We start from the raw sequence: 16289 nt of genomic DNA on the forward strand, positions 1-16289 counted from the left end.
TCAAACCAGCAGATCATTGGTTCACTTATTTCTCTCTCTCTTTTTACTATATATATATATTGTTGCAGGTTTGTTGAGCAATTTTGGCTCATTTCTTTTTATTGTTGTTCCTATTGTTTTACAGTTAAGGTAGAGAATGAAACCCATCAGGACCCGTGTAGTCAAGAAGCGAGTCAAGCAGCGGGACCCTCTTATACCAAGAGTGTTCCTTCCTATTACGGAAGAGAGCTTTAAATTGCCAGATCAGGTGTAACAGGATAAGTAGTACTGTTGGGTTGAATAAAAATTTTGTGTAGTTTGAATAAAAGTTGTGTGGTGAGAATGTAGATAGAATAAAGTTTTGTAACAAAGAGAGTTCTTAAGACAGATTGTTTTATTTGGGTTTGTAATAAAGTGTAGTATGTGGTTCTTGTTTTCAACTCAACCCTTAAAAGATCCTGAGTAGTAATAGTTCGGGGTAATTATTATATTTATATTCCACTTGTGCAGGTTTAGTTTTAGTTATTGTTAATAATGCCCCAAATCTATACCCCAGATTTGGAGGGTGTTATACTCGCCGCTGGCGAGCTTGAACATCAACTCCGGCGAATCGATTATAGCCTATTCAGGCATCGTTTGGATCGATTCGACCCTTCATTCCATTCAAAATCACAGCAGCAGTTCAACCATACCAACCTCTAAATCTAATAATCCCTACAACTCATTTTCCGATCAAATCAAACAAAAATCTGGCCAAATACCAATCTCACTAATTTGTACATGAAAAATTGTAAATAATATACCAAAATGAAGTTCATAACTTCTATAATATAATCCCTATAACCAAAACAACCTCAGATTCGTATAAATTCAAAAATGAACTAATTAAAATATGCATAAACCTTAGAATAAGAACAACTCATTACAACAATCGTTTGGTGAATTAAACAACATGAATCAAGTGTAAACAAGTATCCAAAGCTATCCCAAACATTAAATTAAACCCATAATCCCACAATCAAAAACCCCCAATTTCAGTTCATGAACCCTAAAATACAGATTGAAAATTGAAGCAACAAAACATGAAATTAATTATACAAATGGAAAGTAGAGATCACAAGTTTCATTTTGGTTACTCACATGAAATATTTGAGCAACAGAATCACTATGAAATCTGCAGTTTAATTCTCAGCTTGAACTTCACCAACACTTGAATTTCTTGAATATTCTGATTTTTAATAATTAATTAACTAATAATTAACAATAATTCAGCTATTTATATTTACCAAAATAATACCTCTAAATAAAATTAAGGGTCCAATTACACATCTAATAAAATTTTTTGGCCCCAATTTTTATAATTTTTGAATATTAATTATGAATTTTTTAAAATTCAATAAATACATAATATATGCCAAACATTCCCAAACATTCCCAAACATTCCCAAAAATTATGAATAATACAAAAATGCAAGATGATGTTTGATAATTCATGATCATATAAGAATAAAAATGTGATTTTTTGTGGGGCTTTTGACACCCGAAGGGGTCCGGAAAAGTCATTTTTTCGCGAAAAAGGTAAATTTGTAAAACTTCTAGATGTTCAGAATATCGATGTGGTATAGGCCGTACTTGGAAAAAATAGGGCCAATGATTTTGTTTGAAATATGGGCTTTTAAAACACTGTTTGAGTTGTACGGATTTTGATATAAAGCCTATAACTTATAATAAAATACTCGATAAATACTCAAAACACATTCCGATCAAAACAGACAACACGTAGCACATAACAATTAAGGTTTTATGACTCAACACACTTAATCATATAATAATATACATAAATTATCTTTATTAAGATATAATACAAGCGTAATTTCTCGGTCGTTACACTCTCCCCCCTTAATAGGATTATGTCCTCAGAATCACACTATGAAAATAACTGAGGGTACTTTTCTAACATATCGTTCTCAAGCTCCCAGGTTGATTCTTCAACCACGGGATTTTTCCACAAGACTCTTACTAATGGTACAGACTTATTTCTTAAGACTCTCTCTTGTCGATCTAAAATTCTTACCGGCTGTTCTATATACGATAAATCTGCCTGAAGTTCTATCGGCTCGTACTCTATTACATGCCTTGTATCAGGGTTATACTTCTTAAGATTAACACATGAAACACATTATAAATATGCTGTATATGGGGCTGTAAAGCTAACTCGTATGCAACTTTTCCGACTCTCTTCAGAATTTCAAATGGACCGACATATCGGGGCTTTAGCTTGCCTTTGTTGCCAAACCTAGTCAATCCCTTCCATGGTGATATCTTCAGTAATACATGTTCTCCTTATTGATAGTCCACATCCCTTCTAGTTGGATTTGCATATTTACGTTGTCGATTATGTGCTGCCTCGAGTCGCTTTCGAATAAGTTCTATTTTTTTCTTGGTCTGCTGAATCAGTTCTGGACCTAGAATTTTACGCTCTCCAACTTCGTCCCAACATGTAGGTGATCTGCATTTTCTTTCATATAAGACTTCTTAAGGTGGCATTCCGATGTTCGCATGGTAGCTGTTGTTGTAAGAGAATTCAACTAACGGTAAATGTTCGGTAGTTCGAAGTCTATCGCACACACACGTAACATATCTTCAATTTTCTGTATAGTCCTTTCACTTTGTCCGTCTGTTTGAGGATGATAAGCAGTGCTCATATTTAGCTTAGTTCCTAGACATTCCTGGAATTGTCTCCAAATTCTCAAATTAAAACGGGGATCTCGATCCGATACAATAGACACAAGTACTCCATGACGTATCACAATTTCCTTGAAATATAAATGTACTAACTTGTCAAGCGAAAATCTTTCATTGATTGGAAGGAAATGTGCTGACTTCGTTAATCTGTCGATGATAACCCAAATCGCATCGTGATTTGCTCTGGTCCTTGTAAGTCCTACTATGAAATCCATTTCTAACTGCTCCCATTTCCATTCTGTAATATCCAGTGGTTGTAATAATTCGCTTGGGCGTTGATGTTCAGCTTTGACTCGTTGGCACGTATAACACATACTGACCCATTCTGCTATCTCTTTCTTCATATCTGGCCACCAAAAGCTTGTGAGCTGTGAGCGTCTTGCAAAATTTCCGCTTTTAATTCCGGTACATTAGGTATCCAAATTCTCGAAGCAACTCGAAAAATTCCCTTGTCATCTTTCTGGCTGGTAATTTCCTCTCCTGAAAAATTATTCATTTCGTGATTCATTACTTCTTCTTGAAATCTTCTTATCTTTTCCAATAATTCTGGTTGAAAAGTCATTGCATAAATCATTTCAGTGGAGCTTTCTGGAACACGAACTTCAATTTCCAATTTATCAAATTCTTTGATCAATTCCTCTGAAGATGTTAACAGGTTCAATCTTTCCTTTCGACTCAATGCATCTGCTACAACATTCGCTTTGCCTGGATGATAATTAATTGATACGTTGTAATCTTAAAATAGCTCTAGCCAACATCGCCAACGTCGTTGTCTCATGTTGAGTTCTTTCTGCGTGAAAATGTACTTCAAACTTTTATGATCCGTGTAAATTTCACATCTTTCGCCGTAAAGGTAATGTCTCCAAAATTTCAGTGTGAATACAATTGCTGCTAGTTCCAGATCATGTGTCGGATATTGTTGCTCATGATGCTTTAGTTGTCTAGAAGCGTGTGCGATTATGTTGCCATGCTGCATCAAAAAACATCCAAGTTCTCGATAGGAAGCGTCGCTGTAAATGACAAAATCTCCTTGATCATCAGGTAAAACAAGTACAGGTGTGGTTATTAGTCGATTCTTTAATTCTTGGAAACTCTCTTCGCATTTCTCATTCCATTCAAACTTTTCATTCTTCCGAGTCAACTTGGTCAGTGGTGTGGCTATCTTTGCAAAATCTTTAACAAATCTTCTGTAATAACCTGCTAATCCCAAGAAACTTCTGACTTCCATCGGAGTCTTTGGTCTTTTCTAGTACCACTAGCGCTCTTACCCGAGGAGTCTGACTTCACTAGATGTCTGAACACTCATTACTGACGGAATACGCCTAAGACGAAGAAGTCAACTACAACATGGATGACGTACCTTTTGAAAATGAATTTCTCCCTTGACTCTATAAACATACAAAAACATTTCAAATGAAAAACTCTCCAAGAGCTGCGGAACTAACGACTATATTAGAAAGTAGAATTAGCCACTTTTACACGAATTTTCAAGTGGATGAGATCGGACGAGTGGTCTCAGTTCGAGATGGGATTGCACGTGTTTATGGATTGAACGAGATTCAAGCTGGTGAAATGGTTGAATTTACCAGCAACGTCAAAGGAATAGCCTTGAATCTTGAGAATGACATCCTTCTTTGTATCATTTCTCCAAAAGTTGACAAGCTAGGCGGATACGTAAAAGAGATTCTTTCTTTTCCATCACTTCGGCATGTATAAAAAAAATATTTATGGTCTTTGACATCAAAAAAGAAGGTTGTAATAACAAAACGGACATGTGATAATTTGGTCCTAGCTAGTGACAAGAAAGACATGGATCTATATTCAATACACAATCAAAGGATTTCCCCCCAAAAAAATAGAATAATTCCCCTTGGTTTGTTTTCCCTCCGCTACTGCGTGGCACTCCTTGCTCGCTTGTTGGATCGACTTGCATTCCTTCAACACTGATGATATGTCCTAGAAATTACACTTGCTTTTGGCCAAAATTTGTATTTTGAAAATTTCGCATAGAGTTGTTCCTTCCTCAATGTTTCCAACGTCGTTCTCAAGTGCTCTGCATGTTCCTCTTCAGTCTTCGAGTAGATCAAGATGTCATCAATAAATACAATGATAAACTTATCCAAGTACCTCTTGAATACTCGATTCATCAAATCCATAAATGCTGCTGGTGCATTAGTCAATCCAAACACCACACAAGAAATTCGTAGTGTTCGTATCTCCTTCGAAACGCAGTCTTTGGAATATCTTCTGCCTTGATCTTCAATTGGTGATACTCGATCTTAAGTCAATTTTTGAAAACCATGCCGCGCCATTCAGTTGATCAAACAAGTCATCAATTCGGGGCAAATGATTTTTTTTCTTGATAGTTAACTTGTTTAGTTCACGATAATCGATACATAGGCGCATGCTACCGTCCTTCTTTTTCACGAACAATACTGGTGTACCCCATGGGGATACACTGGGCCTTATGATTCCTTTGTCGAGAAGATCCTGCAATTGCTTTTCTAACTCTTTCATTTCAACAGGCGCCATTTGATACAGAGCTTTTGAAATTGGTTCAGTTCCTGGTGCTAAATCAATAGTGAACTCGATTTCTTGATCCGGAGGTAGTCCTGGAAGTTCATCTGGAAAGACATCGGGAAACTCACAAACTACAGGAATATCTTCAATCTTCAGACTTTCTTTTTCCGTATCCAATACATAGGCTAAATAATCTTGACATCTTTGACCTAACAATCGCCTCGTTTGCATCATCGTTAAGGATCTCTGCTTCTGCTTTTCGCCTTTAAACGTTACTGTTTCATTCTTTTTAGTTCATAAATTTATTTTCTTATTCATGCAATCGATCTAAGCATTGTTACTGGCTAACCAATCCATTCCTAATATAACACCAAATTCTCCTAACATAAAAGGTATCAAGTCAACTGAGAAATGACATCCCGCTATTTCAATATCGCAACCAGGACCCACTCGATCTACTGCAATCTGATCCTCATTTGCTAACTTTATAATTAATGCCTCGTCTAACCGTTGGATCTCACAATATAGCTTAGGAATAAATTCTTCAGAAGTAAATGACCTCATAGCTCCAGAATCAATCAGTACTTGAACATTTACAGAATTCACGGGAAACGTATCTGTAATCACATTCGGACTCTGCACAACTTCTTTCATTGACATGTTAAAAGTCCTTGCCCTGGGCTGATTCTGTTGTGGTGGTGGAGGTAATGCCAAAACCCTTGGAATGCTGGCGGCCATTGCTGCTCCTCTATAGTCCTTGGCGATGTGTCATTTTCTTCCGCATTGGAAACAAGTGACTTCTGCCTTCCCTATCGGACATTCCCCAGAGTAGTGTCCCTTCTGCTTGCACTTGAAACATGTAATGTTTACCTTGTTACAAATTCCAGTATGCTTCTTCCCACATGTTCTGCAATCAGGTATTGGTGGTCGGATAAGTCTTTGTTGATTTGGGGCTGGGAATCGATTACCCGTCCTCTGGTTGCCCTGCTCTGTCCTTCTGAAATTCACATTTCCCCGGGCTTGAAATCTAGGCCTTTTATTGGAGAGGTTCTGAAAACTTCCTGGCCCCTTTTACTTTTGAGATGCTTCACTTTCTCCCTCAATAATCATGGCCTTCTGAAATACGGCTATATAGGTCGTCAGTTCGAACACTGCTACCCTGCTTCGGATCCATGGCTTCAATCCCTGCTGAAACCTTTTGGCTTGCTTTTCATTAGTAAATACCTGCTCGGGAACAAAACTAGTCAATTCAGTGAACTTGGCTTCATAGTCCGTGACCGACAAATTTCCCTGCTTCAATTCCAAAAATTTGATTTCCATTTAATTTTTCATGTAACGAGGAAAATACTTCTCCAGAAAAAGATCGGTAAATATATCCCAATTCACTACACCTTCACCTTCTAGTGCTTTCTTAGATTCCCACCAGTAGTTTGCCTCTCCCTTCAAGAAATAACTAGCAAAATCCATCTTTTAGTCTTATTTAACTTTAACCAATGCAAAGGCCTTCTCCATTTATTTTAACTAGGCTCTTGCCTTAGTAGGATCCACCGACCCTTCGAATTCTGGAGGCTTCACCGACTGGAACTGCTTAAAGGTAACTACCGGTACTGCTGGTGGTGCTTGTTGTTCTGGATGAACTGCTTACTGTAATAGTTGTTGCTGAAATTACTGCTGTTGTTGCTGCATCTGCTGCTGCATCATCATCATTTGTTGTTGCATAAGATGGAACATTTGGTACATTTGGTTATTGTTGCTCCGACTCTCGGTATTGCCATTAGACGACTCGGTTTTTGTTTTTCTTTTTGGTGCCATGATTCTAATAATAAAACAATTGGTTCTTTTAATAACAGTTTATTAAACATGTGGTATGAATAAATAAATAATTTTATATGGTATTAAAATAAAATTTAAACAGTTGATATAGAAAAGAAAATAGTTTACAAAGTATCTAAAACAAGTAATTAAAAATAGTTTAATGTTTAAGTAAATTGTTTAGAAATAATTGAAAATTTTGGAAAAATAATTAGTACAACATGGTTGTTAATAAAAACAACATTTTAAAATATGCAACGGTAAAACAGTAAAATAAATATAAATGCTTGAAAGAAAATAATAGAAAAAGTAGAAAGGTTCATTTTATATATAGATATGACACCAACTACAGGTGTCAGTGCTTGATACAAAAAGAGTCTATATCAGATCAGTCATCCTGCTACTACTACTAGTCAAAACTAGCGGCTACACACATACAAACCAATCATACTATACTATGCTGCATCTTTCTACATATATCACATATAACACAACATCCTACTGTCAACTAAACTCAAAATCCGGGCGGCACTCGGTCTAACTCCTGCTGTAGTGCATCTAGCACGACCTCAGTCAGCCTCATCGCTCTGCGGTAAACGGCATCGGTGCGAACCTCCTCCCATCTCAAATCGGCAATCTCCTGGGAACCTGCCCTATGTATCTGGCGGAGTCTCTCCCTCAATGTATAATCTGGCTAGAGTGCTCTAACTGGTCCATACTCCTGAGTCTCAAATAATCTGAATATCTCCCTGTACTTATCCTGCATCTCTGCCTCCCCTCTCTCTCACTCTGATACTACTGATAAGGTACCATACGGGGCTCGCCAAGATCTGTCCGAGAACCTCGGGTAGGCAATGGCACTGGCTGGTCGACAATCTCGTTCATAAATTTATGCTGAGGGAACTGATATATCCCAGACACATGTGCATAGATAGCTAATGGTGCTGGAAACAGTACAAGCTGATCTGGTGGTGCGAATATCTATGGCTCTGGCTGTGGTTGCGGCTGTGGAATTTGGGGCTGCTATACTGGAACCTGCGTATCTAAATCCTTCCACTGAGGTAAATCGTCTATATCAGGATTATTGAATACTGGAAACTCTAATGGAGGGAGTTCAGGTATCTCTGTCTCAAAGTAGGGAAAGTAATCAATGAAATCCGGTACCTCTGGTGCTGGTAGCTGATCTGGTACTAGTCCCTATGGCAAGGGTGGAGGTGGTGGTAATGGTGGAACTACCTGTACTGGCCCTAAAGGTAATACTGGGTCTGATGCTGTCCTCTTTGACGAAGATGCTGAAGACGTCATCTGACACAATAGCCATAACACAAGGAAAATCAAATCACATTCATAGAACTCACAATCTCCTAATCTAAGAAACCGACAACCCTAATACCATTACTCCTATCTCATGTGATCTTTCTATCTTATTTTAACTCTAATGTTCTTATTTTCAAGGACCAAAACCTAAGCTCTGATGCTAACCATAACACCCTCCAAATCCGGGGTGTAGATTTGGGGCATTATTCTCACTAACTACTTAATACACCTGTACAAGCATAAGATAAATAAATAATTACCCCGAGCTACTACTACTCAGGATTTTTTCAAGGTTAAGGATTGAAAACAAGAACGACAAACCAACTTTATTACAAACCAATCTAAACAACCTGTCTCAAGAACTCTCTTTATTACAAAATATTATTCTATTCACATTTTAAACTAAACATCTTTAATTCAAACTACAACTATTACTTATCCTGCTACACCTGTTCTGGAAACTCAAAACTCTCTTTTGGGATAGGGACAAACACTCTTGGAATTAGAGGTCCTGCAACTTGACCCGCTTCTTGACTATTCGGGTTCTGATGAGTTTCATTCTCAACCTTAACTGAAAAACAAGGTGAACAACAATAAAAGGGGGTAAGCCAAAATTGCTCAACAAGCCTGCAATAATATATATATATGTATGTATAGTGTAAAGAGAGAAGGATAAATGAACCGGTAATCTGCTGATTTGAACAACCGTCTATTTCTGTAAAAAATAATAATTGCCATTGCTGGCGAGTGCCATATGAACGAGACTGGAAACAAGAACCAACATATGCACTATAACCTGCTGATCAGTCAGGATACAATGCAGATCTATACCCAACTGCATACACTCAACCAACATATGGGGTACCCAGGAAACTATGACATAATAATCAAGGGTCAGATTAATACACGACCCGTATCGTAACCATCCAGTCTATAGCTTAGCATTCGGAACAATTGGTATACTTTAGATGTATCCCAACATCAGGATATATCCGAGTATATGTAAGTAAGGGTATAAGTATTGGAATATGAATAGAGGATTCAATGAAATATGAGAAATCAAGAATCGAAATGAAATAGAAATAATGATCAATAATTGTGTATCAGTATATGTGAACAAGAATTATCAAGGTGTAATTGATATGAAAAGTTGGATGTATTTCACTATTTTAAAATTAAAATAGGGGAAAAACTTGCCTGGCGCGCACTTCACCTTGTATGATTCACCTCCTTGTGCCTCCTGCTTGATTCGCCTTACTAGTACTGAATCTATCAGGTAAAGATATGCGTTTAGATGACTTACTTCATACGCAATCTCAGGTTGATACCACGAAGTCCAAATCGTCTACCCATACGATTCTATCGGACTCGCATATAATTATATAACACATAAGGTTCATATAATCACGTAAAGCACATAGCACATAAGGCACATAATTAATTTTAGACTTATAATTATTTTTAGAATCGATACTAGACTCATATTTACATTATCAAACACTATCTGGCTCGATTCCTAATTTTTTGGGATTTATTAGACTCGATTCTATCACCAATATATAAACAATTACTTATCATAAGCCGACTAACTTTCGAAATAAATTATGATTTATAATTATTTTTAATGGAATCAGGTCATTTTTAATCATTAACAAGATTTAATCAATTATAAAGCAATTATAAATAATTAATCATAATTAATTAAACCTTAATTATATTTTTAAATAATTATTTAAGAATTATTATATTTTAAAATAATTATTTCCTAAATTTTAAAATTAATTATAATTTAATACAAATTATATAATTAAATCGATTATTTATAACTAATTAATCGATACGAATAATTATTACGAAATCTGATCGCATAAATAAATGAATCGATACTCGCACGACAATTTCCAAATTCTCGAAACACAACTCGAATAACTACGAGTTACTCGCAGTAATTGATTAATTATTGAATCACTAATCGAATTATTCGATCTTAATTATTATAAATGACCCTTAGACTCATAATTAATTAAATCTTGTTAATTATTAAAAATGACCTGATTTCATTAAAAATAATTATAAATCATAATTTCTTTTGAAAGCAAGCTGACTTATGATAATTATTTGTTTATAGACCCTATTTGTGATAAATAAGAGTCTAGCAAATCCACAAAAATTAGTTATCGAGCCAGATAGTGGTTGTTAATGCGAATATAAGTCTAGTATCGATTCTAAAAATAATTATAAGTCCAAATTAGTTATGTGCTATGTGCTTTACGTGATTATATGAACCTTATGTGTTATATAATTATATGCGAGTCAGATAGAATCGTATGGGTAGACGATTAGAGCTACGTGGTACCAACCTGAGATTGCGTATGAAGTAAGTCATTTAAACGAATATCTTTCCTTGATAGATTCAGTACCAGCAAGGCGAATCAAGCAGGAGATAGAAGGCTGTGAATCATACGAAGTGAAGTGCGCACCAGGCAAGTTTTTCCCCTATTCAAAGTTCGGAGACTTTCCATAACAATTACACCTTGATAATTCTTGTTCACAAATACTGACACACAATTATTGATCCTTTATTTCTATTTCATTTCAATTCTTGATTTCTCCTAATTTATTGAATCCTCTATTCATATTTCAATACTTATACCCTTATTTACATATACTCTGATATATCCTGATGTCGGGATACATCGAAAGCATATTGATTGTTCCGGATGCTAAGCTATGGACTGGATGGTTACGATACGGGCCGGGTATGAACCGGACCTTTGATTATTAGGCCATAGTTTCCTGGGTAACCCATATGTTGGTTGGGTCCATGTGGTTGGGTATAGATCCGCACTGTATCCAGTCAGCAGGTTATAGTGCATATGTTGGTTCTTGTCTCCAGTCTCGTTCATTTGGCATTCGCCAGTTATGGCAATTATTATTCTTTACAGAAAAAGATGGTTGTTCGGACCAGCAAATTACCGTTCATTTATCCTTCTCTCTTTACACTATATATCTATATTGTTACAGACTTGTTGAGCAATTTTGGCTCACCCCCTTTTATTGTTGTTCACTTTATTTTTTTCAGTTAAGGTTGATAATGAAACCTATCAGAACCCGAATAGTCAAGAAGTGGGTCAAGCTGCGGGACCCTCTAATTCCAAGAGTGTTTGTCCATATCCCAGAAGAGAGCTTTGAGTTGTCAGAGCAGGTGTAGCAGTATAAGTGATAGTGTAATTTGAGAAAAAGATTTTTAGTTTAAAATTTGAATAGAATAATGGTTTGTAATAAAGAGAGTTCTTGAGAGTTTTTTTTAGAATGGTTTGTAATGAATTTGGTTTATCGTTCTTGTTTTCAATCCTTAACCTTGAAAAGATCCTGAGTAGTAGTAGTTCGGGGTAATTATTTTTTTTTATGCTTGTACAGGTTCAGTAAGTAGTTATTATTAATAATGCCCCAAATCTATACCACGGATTTGGAGGGTGTTATAGTTGGTATCAGAGCTTAGCTTTTGGCCTTTGAAAACAAGAACATTAGAGTTAAGATAAGATAGGAAGATCACATAAGATAGGAATAACAATTTTAGGGTTGTTAGTTTCTTAGATTAGGAAATTATGAGTTTTAGGAATGTGATTTGATCTTTTCTTGTGTTATGGTTATTCTGTTAGATGGCATCTTCAGCTTCACCTTCAGAGCGGACATCATCAGATCCAACATTGCCTCTAGGGTTAGAGCAGGCATTTCCGCCATTGACACCACCACCACCACCGCCTCAGGGACCAGCACCGGACCAGTTGCCAGCGCCAGAGGTACCTGACTTCATTGACTATTTTCCTTATTTCGAGCCAGAGATACCTGAGCTACCATCTCTAGAGTTTCCGGTATTTGATATTCCTGATATGGATGATTTGCCTCTGTGGGAGGAGTTAGATCCTCAGGTTCCCGCAGAGCTGCCCGAGATCCCACATCCATAGCCAGATCCAAAGATGTTTGAGCCACCAGCTCAGCCCGTACTGTTCCCAGCACCGCTAGCCATCTATGCACCTATGCCTGGGGTATATCAGTTTCCTCAGCCTGAGTTTATGGATGAGGTTGTTGAGTAGCCAGTGGCATTACCTATCAGAGGTTCTCGGACAGATCTTCGTGAGCCCCGTATGGTACCCTACCAGCAGTATGAGAGTTTGAGGGATGAGATGTAGAGGTGGCAGGACCAGTGCAGAGAGATACTCAGATTATTTGATATTCGAGAGTATGGACTAGTGAGAGCGTTATAGCCAGATTATATATTGAGAGAGAGACACCGCCAGGTATATATAGCAGGTTACCAGGAGATTGCTGATTTGAAGCAGGAGGATGTTCTCACAGATGCAGTTTATCGCTGAGCGATGAGGTTGACCGAGGCAGTGTTAGAGGCACTTCAGCAGGAGTTAGACCGAGTGCCACTTGGATTTTGAGTTTGACTGACAGCAGGATGTAGTATTATATGTGATTTTGAGTTTCACTGGACAAGTTAGTGCACTTATATCTCAAGGAAATCGTAATGCATCATGGAGTACCCGTATCGATTGTATCGGATCGAGATCCCCGTTTCAATTCGAGATTTTGGAGACAATTCCAAGAATGTCTAGGAACCAAGTTGAACATGAGTACTGCTTATCATCCCCAAACGGACGGGCAAAGTGAAAGGACAATTCAAATAATCGAAGATATGCTACGTGTATGCGCAATAGACTTTGAAGGTAATTGGGACAAACATTTACCGCTAGTGGAATTTTCTTACAATAACAGTTATCAACCCTGATACAAGGCATGTAATAGAATATGAACCAATAGAACTTCAGGCATATTTGTCATATGTAGAGCAACCGATAAGAATTCTAGATCGGCAAGAAAGGGTATTAAGAAATAAGTCTGTGTCATTAGTGAGACTTTTGTGGAGAAACCCAGTGGTTGAAGAATCAACCCGGGAGCTCGAAAGTGAAATGTTAGAAAAATATCCTCAATTATTTTCATAATATGATTCTGAGGACAGAATCCTGTTAAGGAGGGGAGAATGTAACGACCGAGAAATTACGCATGTATTATATCATAATAAAGATAAATTATGTGTATTATTATGTGATTAAATGTTTTGAGTCATTAAACCCTAACTGCTATGTGTTACGAGTTGTCTGTTTTGATCCAAACGTGTTTTGAATATTTATTGAGTGTTTTATCGTAAGTTATATATTTTATATCAAAACCCGTACAGCTCAAACCATGGTTTAAAAGCCCGTATTCCAAACAAAATCATTGGCCCTACTTTGCCAAAAATAACCTATACCATATCGTTATTTTGAACCCCTAGACGTTTTACAAATTTACCTCTTTCGCGAAAAACGACTTTTCTGGACCACTTCGGGTACCAAAAACCCCACAAAAATCACATTTTTATTTTTATATGATCATGAAATTATCATACATCATTTTTCTTTGCATTTTTGTAATATTCATAATTTTTGGGAATTTTTAGCATTTATTTTGTATTTATTTGATATTTAAAAAGTCATAATTAATACCCAAAAATTATAAAAATTGGGGCCAAATATTTTTATTAGGAGTGTAATTAGCCCCTTAATTTTATTTGGGGTTATTATTTTGCATAAATATAAATAGTAATTATTAGTTAATTAATCATAAAAAAATCAGAAAAAATCAAGAAAATCCCCAATTCTCTGAAATTAGGGTTTGGAGTTCTTGGAATCAAACGGAAGTTTGAACGTGATTCTGTGCACCAATTTGATCATGTGAGTACTCTTTGTGAAGCTCTTTTGATTCTCTATCAGTTCCTGTATTCATTTTTACTGTTAGATTAGTCGATTTTGAATTCGTAATTTTCGGGTTAATACATGAATTCGGGTTTTGATTCGTGTTAGTTGTTAGAAGATTCTGTTAGTACAGGCTTGTAGATCGTCGTGTTGCGAGTCGAACGGCACCGGTTTCATTGGATTTCGTTTAGGATTTAGGTTCGCCGGAGAACCGCCGTCGCGGCGGCGTTATCGAACTTTCCGGCGTCGTGTTCGATGAGGAAAGAGGAGAAAGGTAGTGTCTGTGTTGCTGTGGAACAGGAACGTGGAGAAACGGTGAGGAATCAAGGTGTCGTTGTGGTTCGTTGTCGAATCGAAGCTCGCCGGAATCAGCCCGCCGGCGTTGGGTTTTCCGTCCGGGCAGCCTGTTCTTGAAGACCCGGGTTCGACCCGGTTTCTAACCCGGTTTCGACCAGGGGTTTGATCCTGATATGGATAAATAAGTCCTGATTTTATAATTAATGGACTGCTAGGCCCAATAAGAAAATGTATGATATTCAGACCAGAAAGGTTAAGCCTGATGGGCCAGATCAGGCCTGGTGGAATAAAAAAGGCCCAAAAGCCCTGATTATTAATTAATTTCATAATTAATTAATAAGGGAAAAATCAGCTATTGAGAAGAGTCCCGATAAGGATATAAATCCTTATAGATTAGCCTCAAGGGGACCTAAAAGGATAAGGAATCAGCTTCCTACTTCTTAGGACTCCAAAGTCTATCCTAATTCAGAGGCTTGTCCACCAAGTCTCCTATACCAAGTCCAATTCAAGGACTCCCACATCTATATAAGGGGCCTCACCCCACAAATCAGAACTACGTTTTTGACTTGATCCTTGGCAATCAGCAAGGTACGTAGGCATCTTGTTAAGGCAGATTGAGTCACGAAACACAAGAGCATTCAAATCGAGCCTCGAAGCTCACGTTCCTTAGTATTAAATACAGCAATTATATATATTAGTTTTTAATCCATAACATTTGGCGCCGTCTGTGGGAAACACAACAACAACCATGGCGAGAACACGGAGAACAATTGGAGCTCTAGAGGAAGGAACACCATTAGAGACAACCCAGGTGATTTCATCAACCGTGGAGGTTCCTCCCCACTCAACTTATGCATCTACTCAGGAGGAAGCCCAGACAGGGGCAACTCAACCCCAGCTACAAGGGACAACTCCCCCGATTCAAGGTACGAATCCTCAAGTTCAACAAATACATATACCTGTGAATTCTCGACCCGTCGGGTATGAATATTCAACTATTGTTACTACTAACCCCCCTTATGGGATGCCCCTTCACCCTGAGGTTGGAGGAAGCGGATATGCTGGGCGAAGCGAAGCACGAGGGCGGTCTCCCCCCTATATACGAGGTTTGGATCCTATCCCTGAGGATCGGGAATTTTCTGGTCCACACACTGAGAGAGACTCCGAATCTTCGGATGATGAAGTGGCCCCGAGAAGGAGGCGTCCTGGAAAAGAGCCAATGGCCGATGGAAGGCAACGCCCCCAAAGCACCCCAGGGGCGAATCCCCAAGAAGTGCAGGAAAAGATCAGGGCTCATGAGGCTGAAATCCAAAGGCTGAGGCGTGATTTGGAGGCTCACCAAGCCATCAGACCCCACATACCTCCTAGGGGGAGAAATCCTCCTCCTATCATAGACCTGGATGGTCCGGTAAGAAGAAGGGCTGCTGTCCCAAGAACTGATCCAAGCAATCTCCTTCCCCTTGGAGATCCTAATGATCCAACTCCACCCTTCACAAAAGAGATAATGAATGCCCATATCTCAAGGAAATTCAAGATGCCCACTATCAAAGCCTATGATGGCACGGGAGACCCCGCTAATCATGTTAGGACATTCTCTAATGCACTGCTGCTGCAACCCGTGAATGATGCTATAAAATGTCGGGCCTTCCCTCAAACCCTGTCGGGTATGGCTCAAAGATGGTACAGTCGCCTACCCCCAAATTCTATTGGATCATTCAGAGAATTAAGTCAGGCTTTTATTAAGCAATTCATCAGTGGAAGAGTCCATGAGAAAAGTTCAGCATCCCTTATGAGTCTTGTGCAGGGAGCTAAGGAATC

The sequence above is a fragment of the Apium graveolens genome, chromosome 2 (assembly GCF_009905375.1).
Source record: "Apium graveolens cultivar Ventura chromosome 2, ASM990537v1, whole genome shotgun sequence".
Classification (NCBI taxonomy): Eukaryota; Viridiplantae; Streptophyta; class Magnoliopsida; order Apiales; family Apiaceae; genus Apium; species Apium graveolens.